This window comes from Aulonocara sp. 'chitande type north' Nkhata Bay, linkage group LG18 (genome assembly GCF_057382095.1).
Source record: "Aulonocara sp. 'chitande type north' Nkhata Bay isolate Kocher_YH1m ecotype deep benthic linkage group LG18, A_spYH_male_GT1.1, whole genome shotgun sequence".
NCBI classification, from domain to species: domain Eukaryota; kingdom Metazoa; phylum Chordata; class Actinopteri; order Cichliformes; family Cichlidae; genus Aulonocara; species Aulonocara sp. 'chitande type north' Nkhata Bay.
In genome coordinates this window covers 40,874,356-40,888,967 of record NC_141361.1, presented here as the reverse complement: position 1 = coordinate 40,888,967, position 14,612 = coordinate 40,874,356, and the positions used below count along the sequence as shown (strand labels likewise).

At 46.3% G+C, this 14,612-nt stretch overlaps 1 pseudogene; it reads right to left on the bottom strand.

The window, feature by feature from the left end:
• Nucleotides 1-7,634: 7,634 nt before the first annotated feature.
• LOC147309266 (dual specificity protein phosphatase CDC14AB-like) overlaps nt 7,635-14,612 on the bottom strand; it is a 9,360-nt pseudogene continuing 2,382 nt past the window's right edge.

The following is a 14,612-nucleotide window of genomic DNA, read 5'->3' as shown; positions in this document are numbered from 1 at the left end:
TGTCACTCTTGGTCTTGCAAGACAATTTTGCGTCCAGTTGTTAATTCTTGAACAATGTGCACCAATCTCTTACAAAAGATGTGGTTTGCTATGGTTCTCTGACCCAACCTGGTTACTAAAGTACTGAAAACGAGGAGACAACATTACAACAACGTGCCAAATAAGCTAGGTCCATCATGTGATCTGCCAAAGTTTAAGGCGTGGATTTTGGTACGACTTCTAAAGGTCTGTGTTTCCGCAACCAAGATGTAATGTTATGTGCACATTGAGAATTTTAGCATCTCCTAGTGGTTAGCTTGGAGACTGCGGTCAAGTGAATTTTTATGTGGTTTGGCTTGTATTCCTATTGGATGTTTAGAGTCACATGAGTGGGGTGATACAGGAAGAGTTTCCTATTGGATGTTTAGAGTCACATGAGTGGGGTAATGCAGGAAGCCATTTTAGTATTGGGATTTGCACAATGAGGCGTACCAGAAGTCTCCCTGTTTAATCCTTAAGCATCCACCTGTGTTATGCCATGGAGAAGCTTTGTTTGTAAGTTTGAATTGTGTTTCATCTTTATAAGTAGTGAGTGTTGTATATTTTATTGATTTTATGCATATTTGGAGAGATGTATATATAAATGCCTAGATCTGTTCGCCATGTGAAGCAAATGCATAATTCTTTATTGAGCATATTTCTTTTTGTATTTTTTGTAGTTTCACAAGTTCTGGGAAATCACTGTAAGTTGTACGTTGATGAAGACAAACAAGTAAACAGCCCTCAACTTTACTTTCACGCCTGACTCATCATTCAACGCTTTCAGTGCTTACGGCATATGTTTAGCTATCTGTCACTTCGTGTACCAGAACCACGCACGCAGGGGACAGAATAGTGAAAAAACAGCATCACACCTGGGATAATACAGTAAGTCTGGATAGCAGAGACCGCTAACACTCATTAGTCTTCCTGCCTCGTTTAGTTTTACCTTGCATGCCGAATAGTCATCATGGACAATAAGCCAGATACAGAAGATCAACAGAAGACTAGATCTCCAGGAACATCTGTGAAATCATATGTGACCAGATCTGTTGCTAGTTCTTCTAACAGCTCCTGCAAGTCTTCAGCAAGCCTAGTAGCTGCTAAAGCACGCGCAAGAGCTGAAGCAGTGCGTGCTCGCTCCACCTTTGTCAAAAAAGAAACTGAACTCATGGTGGAAAAAGCCCAGTTGAGAGTAGAAGAGGCACGCATGGAGGCTGCTCTGGCCACACTGAAGCAAGAGAAAGAAGTTGCAGCGGCTTTAGCTGAGGCGGAGGTTTTGGAATCAGCCGTAGCAGAACTCGGCTCTAAACAAGATCTCAGGGCAGCGGACATCATAGGAATTCCCCCTGACTCCACAGAAAAAAGAACAAATGATTATGTTGAGTGTCACTCAAGAATGCACTCTAGTCAGCTGTCGTTGCCCGGCCTTGAGTCCCATATCACCTCCAGTCGGCCACGCGATTTCTCTCATGCTCCACCACTCCAGGACAATGAACTGAATCCCATTCGTACAGCCATTGATGGACTGAGCTCCACTCCAGCTCGTGTCAAGAGCCATAATACCTTTGAAGAAAATGGTATGAAGCATCCATCTGCTCAGAATTACCCTGGGATTTATCCATGTAGTGTCACCCCCCTGCAGGAACCTCAACCACACACACATCCTCTTAGAATGCAAGCAGCGCAGCCCTCTGCTCTGAACCATACCGGCATTAATGACTTTGCTGTATACATGGCTCGCCGGGAACTTGTGACATCCGGGATGACAAAGTTTGATGATCGTCCAGAGAATTATTGGGGCTGGAAGTCTACCTTCATGAACATCATTGAAGGGCTAAAACTCACCTGCAATGAAGAGCTTGACCTTCTCACTAGATGGTTAGGTCCTCAATCATCTGAGCAAGTCAGGAGAATCAGAGCTGTTCATGTCAATGACCCCGCTGCAGGGCTCAGGATGGCGTGGATGCGACTTGAAGAGAACTACGGGTCTCCTGAAATAATTGAGAAAGCTCTGCTGGACAAACTGGAGAGATTTCCTAAGATCAGCAACAGGGACCCTCTCAACCTGAGAGAGCTTGGTGACTTGTTAAGGGAGTTGGGGTCAGCAAAGTTAGAAGGTTGTTTGCCTGGGCTCGCCTATCTGGATACCTCTCGCGGCATTAACCCAATAGTGGAGAAACTGCCGTATGGCCTTCAAGAAAAATGGACGACACAAGGCAGTGCGTACAAGCTGCAAAACCAAGGCCAGTTTCCACCATTCTCATTCTTCACTGACTTTGTCTGCAAAGAAGCCCGCACTCGTAATGATCCAAGTTTTGCATTTAGCTCATTTGGGATGACGACAGTGAAACCAGAAAACTCACCTAAAAGGTACACGCATTCCAGGAACCACGTCTCATCCAGCAAAACAGAGATTACATCAACATCTGCCATCAAGCCCACAGAGTCAGCTAGCAGTAAGTTGGATGTGGACAGACAGTGTCCGATTCACAAAAAACCCCACCCTCTCAAGCGGTGTAGGGGCTTCCGAGCTAAGACACTGGATGAACGCAAAACGTTCCTGCGAGATAGTGGAGTTTGTTTCAGATGCTGCTCCTCAACTGAACACGTTGCTAAAGACTGCAAAACAATTATTCACTGTAAAGAGTGTAACAGTGACAAGCACGTCACAGCACTTCATCCAGGACCAGCTCCATGGGCTGTCAAAGACCCTGAGGATGAGCATGGCGGGGAGGAAGATGAAGCGGCTTCTCCTGACATAATCTCCAAATGCACAGAAGTGTGTGGAATTGCCAATAACTCCCGCTCTTGCTCTAAAATCTGTCTCATAAAAGTGCATCCTAGAGGACAACCAGAAAGATCTATAAAAGTCTATGCCGTACTTGATGACCAGAGCAATAGGTCTCTTGCTCGGTCCAAATTCTTCGACCTGTTTGGCCTCAAGGGTACCGGTTCTCCCTACACGCTGCGCACATGTGCTGGAGTCACTGAGTTATCTGGCCGAAGAGGAGTTGGATTTGTGGCTCAGCCATTGGATGGACGTCTCAGCATTCCTCTTCCCACACTTATTGAGTGTAGCCATATCCCAGATGATAGATCGGAGATACCTACTCCTGATGTAGTCAAACACCACCCACACCTAAAGTCTATCACTCATCTCATCCCTGAACTTGATCCAAATGCGCAAATTCTCCTTCTGCTGGGTCGGGATGTGTTACAAGTCCATAAAGTGAGAGACCAACGCAACGGGCCCAATAATGCACCCTATGCCCAAAGACTGGACCTTGGCTGGGTCGTAGTTGGAGACGTCTGTTTGGGTGCAGCTCACAAGCCGAAAGCAGTTAATGTCTACCGGACTAACGTTCTGGAGAATGGGCGTCACTCTCATTTCAGTCCATGTCCCAACCACCTAGTTGTGAAAGAGAAGCTTACAACAAGGACAGGCATAAGACCTCTCAACTCTCAAACCCTGTCACACTTTCATCCTCTGGACAGCCTGTTTCAGAACTCTGATGATCATTTACTTGGCAACAAAATCTTCGAAAGAACAGAGAATGACAATGAAGTTGCCCCATCTATTGAGGACAAACGGTTCATTCAGTTGATGAATAATGAAATGTTCATAGATGATGCTAACAGTTGGGTAGCTCCCCTTCCCTTTCGCATGCCAAGACCACGGCTGCCTAACAACAGAGGACAAGCTCTGACTCGTTTCACCAGTCTCTGCAAAACTCTAGAAAGGAAACCTGAGATGAGGAGACATTTTCTGGCTTTCATGCAGAATATCTTTGATCGAGATCATGCTGAACCAGCTCCAGCACTCAACGATGGAGATGAATGCTGGTACCTTCCCAGTTTTGGCGTCTATCATCCACGCAAGCCTGGCCAGATCCGAGTTGTGTTTGATTCAAGCGCTCCTTATCTTGGCATCTCCTTGAACGATGTGCTGTTGACAGGGCCAGACTTAAATAACACTCTGCTGGGAGTCCTAATGTGGTTTAGGCATGAACAGGTAGCCATCACAGCAGATATTGAGCAGATGTTTCACAGCTTTGTTGTCAGGGAAGACCACAGGAACTTCCTCAGATTTCTGTGGTTTAAAGACAATGACATCACGAAGGAAGTTGTGGAATATCGTATGAGAGTCCATGTGTTTGGCAACCGCCCCTCTCCAGCTGTGGCTACTTATGGGCTTCGGAGAGCAGCTTTACATGGAGAGGGCGAGTTTGGGGAGGGGGCAAAGGAGTTCATACACAGGAATTTCTACGTTGATGATGCACTCAAGTCACTGCCATCTGCAACAGCAGCTATCAGTCTTCTCAAGGCAGCCCAAGGCATGCTTGCCATCTCCAACTTGAGACTTCATAAAATAGCATCCAATTGCCTAACTGTCATGCAGGCTTTCCCATCAACAGATCATGCAAAAGACTTGAAAAATCTCGACCTGGACAAAGATTCACCTCCTTTGCAGCGAAGTCTTGGATTAAGCTGGGACCTTGTGAATGACACTTTTACATTCCGTGTTGCCAGGAGCGAGAAGCCATTCACCCGAAGAGGAGTTCTTGCAACTATCAATAGTTTGTTTGATCCACTTGGTCTCGTAGCTCCCGTTACTATTCAAGGAAAGCTCTTGTTGCAGCAGCTCACTCGTGACAGCAGTGACTGGGATGCTCCCCTCCCGTCTGAAAAGGCAACAGAGTGGATTACCTGGAGGGATTCACTGCAGGATTTGGAACAGTTTGCAATCTCCCGAGCCTACATTGCTACGTCCCTGTCCACTGCACAACGTACAGAGATCCATATCTTCTCGGATGCTTCCACCAAGGCCATTGCGGCTGTGGCATATCTCAAAGTGGAAGATGTGGAAGGTAAATGTCATGTAGGTTTCATAATGGGGAAAGCCAAGTTAGCCCCCGTGCCATTCCACACTATTCCCAGGTTGGAATTAGGTGCTGCTGTTCTGGCAGTGGAAATTGCTGAGCTGCTTGTGAAAGAGCTGGACATTAGTCTTGATAGTCTGAAGTTCTATACTGACAGCAAGGTGGTGCTGGGGTATATTTACAATGAAAGCAGGAGATTTTATGTGTATGTCAGCAACAGAGTGGAACGGATAAGGAAGTTCTCATGCCCTGAACAGTGGCAATACGTCCACACTGATGAAAACCCTGCAGATGTTGCCACCAGGTCAGTGCATCCAGCTCGTCTCTTAAGCACCAACTGGCTTACAGGTCCACGTTTTCTGAGACGTTCTGGGGACATAGACTCAGGTAAAGAAACATCCTATGACCTCATTGATCCAGACTCTGATACAGAGGTCAGAAGCCACATTACTACTGTTGCAAACCCCCATAGGAGTATGGGGTCGCATCGATTTGAAAGATTTTCCATGTGGCAACCCCTTGTCAGAGCTGTGGCCTCCCTAATCCACATCGTCCAATCCTTCAGGTCTGAGAAGGATAGCAATGGGCAAGACTGCAAAGGTTGGCATCACTGTTTGAAGCCACACAAAATGGATACACTGTCGCAAGCAAGGCATACCATTATTGGATGTGTACAAAAGGAGACATACCAAGTGGAAGTGTCTTGTTTGGAGAAAGGCGAAGTAATTCCCAAAAGCAGTCCTCTGAGGAAGCTCAGCCCAATTCTTGATGATAGCAAACTTTTAAGAGTTGGTGGGCGGCTCCAGCATGCTTCAATCGAGACACATGAAAAGCATCCTCTCATCATTCCTGGCCGCAGCCACATAGCTACTCTACTTGTAAACTACTACCATGAGCGGGTTCACCATCAAGGCAGAGTTTTTACTGAGGGAGCTATTCGCACGGCTGGCATCTGGATTGTAGGGGCAAAGAAATGTATCTCCAGAAACCTGCACAAGTGTGTTACATGCAACAGACTTCGTGGTAGACCCGCAGAGCAAAAGATGGCAAATCTTCCACCTGATCGTCTTAGCACTGAACCTCCATTTACAAATGTGGGCCTGGATGTATTCGGCCCCTGGAATGTCTCCACCCGTCGCACCCGAGGTGGTGCCGCAAACTCTAAAAGGTGGGCAGTACTCTTCACATGTTTAAGTGTTCGTGCTGTACATATCGAGCTCATAGAGTCAATGGACACATCGAGCTTCATTAATGCTCTACGGCGGTTCTTTGCTATGCGTGGTCCTGTGAAGATGATCCGCTCTGACTGTGGCACAAACTTTAAGGGGGCTTGCAGAGAACTTCAAATTCTCCTACGGGATGAAACCGATATCTCAAGGTACCTCAGTGAGGAAGGATGCACATGGCTGTTCAACCCACCTCATTCTTCCCATATGGGAGGAGTATGGGAAAGAATGATTGGGGTTTCGAGACGGATTCTTGACTCTATGCTTTCTCAGATCAGTCCCTCGCATCTCACTCATGAAGTGCTTTCGACCCTTATGGCTGAAGTAGGAGCGATAATAAATGCAAGGCCTCTTGCTCCCATCTCAAGTGATCCAGATTCACCGTTTCTTCTGACTCCAGCAATGATCTTGACACAGAAGGTCTGCACCCCTCTTGCTCCTCCAGGATCATTTGAAGCTACAGATATGTATCGTCAGCAGTGGAAACGTGTTCAGCACTTGGCGAATACATTTTGGGAGAGATGGAGGCGAGAATATCTCTCTACTCTTCAAAATCGAAGCAAGTGGCAAAATAGTCAGCCCAATGTCAAGGAAGGGGACTTGGTGTTGCTCAAAGACCCTCAGGTAAAAAGAAATCAGTGGCCAATGGCTCTTGTCACCAAGGCTTACCCAGACAGTGATGGAAAGGTCAGGAAACTCGAACTGAGGGTCACGAAAGGAGGTACCATTAAGACCTTCTTTAGACCAGTAACCGAAGTAGTGGTACTTTTGTCTATCTGATTATCTACCATGGACAGTCAATGTGTTATTTTCTTTAGCTGATTGAACTGCTAAGAAATTGATAGTGGTATTGTGTTCAATACCAGGCGGGGAGTGTAATGTTATGTGCACATTGAGAATTTTAGCATCTCCTAGTGGTTAGCTTGGAGACTGCGGTCAAGTGAATTTTTATGTGGTTTGGCTTGTATTCCTATTGGATGTTTAGAGTCACATGAGTGGGGTGATACAGGAAGAGTTTCCTATTGGATGTTTAGAGTCACATGAGTGGGGTAATGCAGGAAGCCATTTTAGTATTGGGATTTGCACAATGAGGCGTACCAGAAGTCTCCCTGTTTAATCCTTAAGCATCCACCTGTGTTATGCCATGGAGAAGCTTTGTTTGTAAGTTTGAATTGTGTTTCATCTTTATAAGTAGTGAGTGTTGTATATTTTATTGATTTTATGCATATTTGGAGAGATGTATATATAAATGCCTAGATCTGTTCGCCATGTGAAGCAAATGCATAATTCTTTATTGAGCATATTTCTTTTTGTATTTTTTGTAGTTTCACAAGTTCTGGGAAATCACTGTAAGTTGTACGTTGATGAAGACAAACAAGTAAACAGCCCTCAACTTTACTTTCACGCCTGACTCATCATTCAACGCTTTCAGTGCTTACGGCATATGTTTAGCTATCTGTCACTTCGTGTACCAGAACCACGCACGCAGGGGACAGAATACAAGACGTTGCTTCAGGCCGTCTACATCCTGTGGTTCTGAACTTCGGATGGACAAATGGCAGCAGCCGTTTATCAGAAGCACCCAGACTGCTCTTGGCGATGGTCTGACTCAGTCCTCGGGCCACGACCTCCCCTGTAAGCGTTGTTTGGTGTTTGCACCTGCACGTGTCCTTTGCTTCCAGCAAAATGATTGTGACAGCGGGGCATTCAGCATCCAGCAGATGTTATATCTGCAATATGCAGCCGCAGTTTTTCACAGTTACCTGCCTGCTATACCCAAGAGACGTGATGATTTATGGTGTCGGCCCTGTTATCACAGAATGGGCCACGTGACCAGTTAAAGTGGTGACAAACTGTTGGCTCTGTCGAAACGAAAAGTAGTTATTGGGGCTAAAAAAGCATTTACAGCCTATTAACCCGAGAACGCTATCGCTGGGTGATTTACACCCGAGCAAATACATTTACATGATTTCTCTCTCCTGCAGCTGTTTGCGTGTCGAGGAGCCTGTGCCTTCACCAGGGAAGTCTCAAATGTCCCAGGAATGGGTGGACCAAAGACCAGCTTTCCAGAGTCATTCTTTTGTTTTAGGAGGGTTTTTCTTTCATTTTGTTAGACATGGCACAGTTGAAAGTAAAAGAAGACCACTCTAATTTGTCATGTGTTGTCATATTTTGATATATTTGATTACTTTTTATTGGTTATATTATATCGGGTAAAAATCACCCGGCATTAGCGATTGTGTTACTATTTATAGCGATAGTGTTCTAGGGTTAAACGTGCAAGAGAGCTGATGCAGTCTCCAGCGAGTCCATCATCAGCTGGGCTGATTCATGACCAGAACGTCCCAAGTGTGAAGTCAGTGAATCAGTGCTGGCCTGGTGCTGAACAACGTGAGGCTGAAGGGACTGTGGAGACATCAGCACATCACATTTTACATTGGTTTTATTATAATGTGCTTCTAGTAAGGACAAAAGCACAGACACCAACCTCCTGATCTGCGGAGCAGTGGTGGTAGAGGAGGGGTGAGGTGGACTTTGGAGGGCTTCGGGGGAGGGAGGATGGAGCGGTGTGAAGTCTTGGACAGGTTTAACCTGACACAGAAAACAAGAACACCTCATATTTGTGTGTGTGTGTGATCCAAGAGCAAATAAAACTTGATCCTTCACAGAAACAAGCACAACGAACAACTTCTCCAAAAATCCTTCTGATTTCTACGCTCACTGCAGGAATCAACATCTGCACTCACACTCTGTACAAGAGACGAGATACAAACACGCTTCGACGTGTGGGAGGTACCTGATTTAACCTCCGTGGAAGCCCAGCTCTTGGTTGTGTCAGGTTAGCAGTTTGGTGATGTTAGTTTACAGGAGAAGCCGGAGGCACGTCGTGAGTTTGGTTCGTGGTCGTCCTTTGGTTTCTTTTTGCCGCAGCTCTCATATCCCCGATTTGTAACTATTTACTTTTTATAAGATGTTTCTTGAACTATGGCAGCTTCTTATATATCTGCTATATTTGTGCCGTGGATTCAGGGACCCAAACAAAAACTGTAGTGAGCAGAGGTATTATCTACTGATTGTGTGTCTGGCTGCAGCCAAGGATGGAGAGCAGAGGCAGCGGGCAGGCCAATCGAAACGCAGCTCAGGCCGCGGCTGCAGCAAAAACTTGGGCGTAGGAGGAGCGATTCTGGCAAAGCGTCAGGAGGGGAAGTGGTGCTCCACCAACACGGTGTACAGTAAAGATGGAGGCCTGCTGGCTCCAGCTGAGGACACCGTCAGGCAGTAGAAGGAATACTCTGACAACCTCCAGAACCTTAATCTCACTCATAACTAAAGTCGCCAAAAGACAACAACTTCTCCTGTTGCATTTAGGTTTCAGTTTAACCGAAGAACAAAGAAGGACACATGAGCTCGAGCAGGTTACACACAACATTCACGCTGCACAGATGAGAACACAGCAGGATTTCATGCAGTCCGGTCTGCCTGTTAGACAGCGTGCAAACAAAGCGTGCGTTCTTTGTAGCATTCGACAACAGTCACTTACGTACTTTCTGACATCCACAAAAACATATTGGTGTCTATTATCTCTCCTTGTTAATAGAAACTTTGTTTCCAGCGTTTGAGCTAATTCTCTACGTGTCTCTTGCACTGACCACAATAACCATCTATCATTAATTACATTACAGATGTTGGTACCTTGAGCAGGATGACGCTGATCTCGGTGGGCGTTTTCCCTTCAGTGCTCTCAGTTCGTCTCCCTGTGTCAGACTGACTTCTTTGCAGTTATTCTGCACAGACACAATTAGCAGCATGAAAACACAACATTGTGATCGGAACTCAGTAGCCTGTTTGAATTCTGCAGTAACCATTAAGAAAAGGTGCTATGAAGTCACACCGCTGACCTCATCCAAGCTATATGACTTGCAGAGCACGGTGTTGATTGACAGGTCATCCATGCTGGAAAGCAGCGAGGACACTGCCTCCTGTTTGCCTCCCTGCACAGAGTCAGAGCGGTGCTGCTGCTGCTGCTGCAGCTGCTGCTGCCGACTCAGTCTCTGTTGGACCAGCTTCTGTTTAGACCGATGCACGTCACCCTGAACCCACAAACTGTGCTGCTTCCTGCACACAAACATCAAACACACGCCACAAACTGACTGTGATATCACGTTTAGCAGGTACAACATTCAACATCCTGGTTTAGCGTGTAAGTAGACACACAAAGCTAGTAGCCATTAGCAACAGAGCGCTACTGTGGCGTAAGGAGGAAGTGTGCGTCCAGAGCTGAGGAGAGAAACCAGCTGCACACTGTGACTGCAGTCTGCAGCAGTATCACAGTTTCAGGCTTCTTTTAATTCGATTCGATTCATCATCCACCAGTTTCCCACTGCTGCAGTCACCACCAGCTGCACATGGGCACCCTGGGGAATGCCCCACCCTGACCTCCACCTTTTGCTTCTCTTCTAACATTTCCAGCATGCTCCAACCATGACCTCAGCATGGAGAAACATCCTGTGTGCTAACAGCAATAGATGCCACAGCCTAAGGACAGACGGGCCTTGTTTGTCCAGCACATCTCACAGATGCTCGATGAGACTGAGATCTGCCGACGTTGAAGGCCAAGGTGACCCCTCAAACCCTTCCTGATCTACTTGTGCTTTGTGTGAAGACTCCAGCGACACTCGAAGTATTAGAGAACAGCTGTACTCAGTGGCCAACGCCTTTTGGGTCATTGCAAAATGTCAAACAGCTTGTGTTTAAATAAAAAAGACTGGAAACAGAAAAAGATCCAAGTGGACCAATCACACCTTCACAAACGCAATGACCCTGATGAAGGCCACTAACACGTTATGGTTCCCTGATACTCTGTGACTGGAGTCTTCACCTCGTCAGATCTTTGTCTTCTCCGTGCACCTTGGAGGTGAAGCTGCCGTCTGCTTGTGTTTTGTGACATTATCCTAATGAAGTGTTGCAGACGTGTCTGTGTGCACAGCATTACTCCTGTACTTTCATGAACGGACTACAGCTTAATGATTGTCTCCGACCGAGACCTTTGGAGTCACGGAAAGTGGACCGTTTGGTTTGAGCGGTCACAGCTGAGGCACAAACTCACTCTTCTAAGAAGTTTTGCTGTGGACCGATGATAGATCCAGGTCTGCAGACTCTGATCCAAGCAATCGCCTCGGCTGCAGTAAACCGGAAGTGCTTCATCAGGTAGCAGCCAATCAGAGTGCCCGTGCGGCCTAATCCAGCTGTAAATGGATGGAGTGTTTAAAGAGACAAAGTTAAGATAAAAGAAATAAATGACATCAATTAAACATAAAGACTTGCAGTCCTACCTTTACAGTGCACCGCCACTGCCCCGTCTGTACTTTCACACACATGCAGAAAGCGTCTGACGATGAGGTCAGAGGGCGTGGTCCCATCAAGGAAGAAGAGGTCGTGGTGCTCAAATCCTGCATCCTCAAACCGCCTGCCATCATACAACGTCCTGTTCAGACGAACCACGGTCGTTATGTCATTTTGGCAAAAGTATGAGAAGTATGCCTCGGGTGTGTGGAGGGGATAACCTGGAGACAGAGTCAACAACAGCTGAGTTACGTCATACGTTTCAATCAGCGAGCGTCTGTTTTTAATGCGAACGTAAAATAAGATTCAATGACGTAGTGTCAGCTGATTTATGTTGTAAGGTAAAGACGTTAAATACAGAGAAAACCCAACGATCGGACGGCCCCAAGCACCTGCTGACAGCGGGAAAGAAAAACTCCCTTTTAACAAGAACCAGGCTGAGGGAGGGGGCGCAATCTGGCTCATGTGGTCGGGGTGGGGGGAGGACAACAGGACAAGAGATGGACGAGAGCCAGAGGGGAATAATAACTACGTGCAAAGTGGTGTAAATACACAGAAAGTAAAAAGAGCTGAGGGATGGAGAAGCATGAGTGCATCATGGGAAACCCCGAGCCACTGCAGGGTTCAGGCTCGTCTAATCCAGCCGTAACAACACGACAGCACTAAGCAGGAAACAATGCACGCCGTCAGAAGACAGCAGGGTAAGGTTAGCTCTTCTCAGCTGCTTCAGGACGTGCAGGCACTGAGGGGCTGCACAGGCCTTCTGTCAGCCCAGCAACGTGAGCACTGGTGTTGGTTTGGAGGCATGCTTTTAGCTTTTAGCTTAGAGATTCTGACTCACCACGAGAATGAGGGCTACTGAACGCCAGAACTTTGCCCGGAACGATCCAGTTCATATCTCCATTTTCAACTCGCTAAAAGCACAAAAAGAAAGGAAAGACTGTGATAGAGGTTAGCCACATATCAGTTAAAACATGGATCCAGAACACCTTAATTATACCACCACTGCAGTAATGAACACGTACGGGCTTTTACCTTTCATTGGAAATCAGTTTTGTTGACCTTTACTTCACTGACTGTCTATCACTTGGACGGGTGAGCTATGGATCAATCTAACTGAGAAACTGAGGAAGTACAGCGTGCACCAAGGCAGGCCTGGACATCGTACGAGCTCTTGGTTGGCCCTGACTGTGTTACTAACAGCACTGCAAATAAACTGGATGAATAACAAGCGTACGTTAGTTATTTCTTCCTGTATCCTGGTCCTGTTTGCATTGATATCGACCTGTAGCACAGTCTCTGCAGTCTGTTACCTCATAATGTTCATATTCTTCTGCACTGAACCTTTCAAAATCCAGGAAACCATGTTGTAATGCCTGCAGAGGAAAAGAGCAGGAACAGATTTTCACAACAAAAGCACAACTCCCCCCAAAGGGCTGAAATGTTTAGTGTTATAGTGATCTGCAGTAGTTTCACAGATTCAGTTCAGTTTTTCTTAGCACCAAATCACAACAACGGTCACCTCAGGCAGTTAATATTGTACGTAAAGACCCTACAGAGGAAACACAATCAGACCACGAGCAGGCACACTGGTGACAGTGGGGAGGAAACACTCGTTTTTAACAGAAACACATGTTCACCAGAACCAGGCTCAGGGAGGGGCGGCAATCTGACTGACTGCTGAAGGCTTTTCAGGGAGTTTTTAGGACTTCCTGATAATAATGAATTACAGTCGTCCAGCCTGGAAGTAATAAATGCATGAACTAGTTTTTCAGCGTCACTCTGAGACAGGATATTTCTAACTTTAGAGATGTTGCACAAATGGAAGAAAGCAGTCTTACATATTTGTTTAATATGTGCGTTGAAGGACATGTCCTGGTCAAAAATGACTCCAAGGTTCCTCACAGTGTTACTGGAGGCCAAGGTAATGCCATCCAGAGGAAGAATCTGCTTAGATACCATATTTCTAAGCTTTTCAGGGCCGAGTACAATAACCTCAGTTTGATCTGAATTAAGAAGCAGAAAGTTAGCGGCCATCCAGGTCTTTATGTCTTTAAGACATTCCTGCAGTTTAACTCATTGGTGTGTGTTATCTGGCTTCATGGACAGATAGAGCTGGGTGTCATCAGCATAGCAGTGTAAATGTATGCTATGTCTTCTAATGATGCTGCCTAAGGGAAGCATGTATAATGTAAACAGAATTGGTCCTAGCACTGAACCCTGTGGAACTCCATAATTAACCTCAGTGTGTGAAGAGGACTCTCCATTTACATGCACAAACTGGAGTCTATTAGATAGATATGATACAAACCACTGCAGCGCAGTACCTGTAATACCTACAGCATGTTCTAATCGCTCTAATAGGATATTATGGTCGACAGTATCGAACGCTGCACTGAGGTCTAGCAGGACAAGCACAGAGATGAGTCCACTGTCAGAGGCCATAAGAAGATCATTTGTAACCTTCACTAAAGCTGTTTCTGTGCTGAGCTCTGAAACCTGACTGAAACTCTTCAAATAAACCTCTGCAGATGATCTGTTAGCTGTTTGACAACTACTCTTTCAAGGATGTTTGATATAAAGGAAGGTTGGAGATTGGCCTATAATTAGCTAAGACTGCTGGGTCTAGAGATGCTTTTTGAGTAAAGGTTTAACTACAGCCAGCTTGAAGGCCTGTGGTACATAGCCGATTGTTACATCCTGGGAGGCTGTGGGAGTGTGTGGGCGTGGTGTTGTCTTCTCCCTCTCCTCCTCCTTCGTTCTGGCCCCTCCCCTTGTCTCTCTCTGCCCCTGCCTTCTCCTTTAGGTCACACCTGCTGCTCATCTGCTCTCGTTACAACCAATTACCCTCAGGGGTGATATAAGCTGGAGAAGAGCAGTGTGGAGGAGGAGGGAGAGGTTTCTGGTGGATTTCCTCTGTGCGGGTCAGAGTGTGTTACTGGCTTAGGTGTGGAACAGCCTGCTGCGTGTGGCTCTTTGTGAGTAGTGCTTAACTGAGCAGTGATTGCCCATGAGTGACGGCAGCCTTCACTAGTTTGTGTGGCCTGCCTGGATATTGTTTGCTAGCAGTGTTGCTGTCTCTTTCTGTTGAAGCCTTATTGTTGCTTCCTTTGTTGAAGTGGTCATTACCACTTTGGGTTGA